Genomic DNA, 765 nt, shown 5'->3' on the forward strand with positions numbered 1-765 from the left:
ATAAAAAATATAATAATATTAATAAAAATAAAATTTATATTTTATGTTTTATTTTATTTTTTTATTAATTTTTTATAATTAAATTTTTTATTATTATATTTTTTTTAATATTTTGAATTAAAAGATAAGAATAATTGGATTTTTATAGTTTATTTAAGTTTGTCATTAAATAAAATAATGAATATTAATTTTTATATTTCTATCGTTTATGTCTTATTTTTAATATCTTATATTATGAATCAAATATAATTTTAAAAAATTTTAGATCAAACACTTTTATTTTAACTAAATTTTATTATATTTAGAGATTTTGAACCTTTTTTTTTCTTTTAAACAAATAAATTTCTCTTTTATTACATGTGGTTCTCAATTTCACATGCAATATAGATCCCTCCAAACCACGCAAGATTTGAATGAATGAATGTATGTAGTTCTTGTAAAATTCTTTCATCATGGCTGATATTTTTCAGTGACAAAACTTAAAGCATAGATTATATTTAAGACACGATGTCACAAAACATCATATGGGAAAACAACTTTAATTTTTCAAAATAGTCATAAGCAAGTAAAACATGAGAAGGTACACTTGTATTGTTTTGGTAATGAAGATTGATAGTTGATACTTGATACAACTATATATGTTAGGTATACATTATAATTAATTACTAATATAAAATATATATTAAGATACGATTCTATTAAGTAGACAATGAAGATAATGAACAATGCAAACAACAGACTGTAATTATAGTCCAACAAAATTAA

This window comes from Arachis duranensis, chromosome 1, assembly GCF_000817695.3.
Source record: "Arachis duranensis cultivar V14167 chromosome 1, aradu.V14167.gnm2.J7QH, whole genome shotgun sequence".
Taxonomy (NCBI): domain Eukaryota; kingdom Viridiplantae; phylum Streptophyta; class Magnoliopsida; order Fabales; family Fabaceae; genus Arachis; species Arachis duranensis.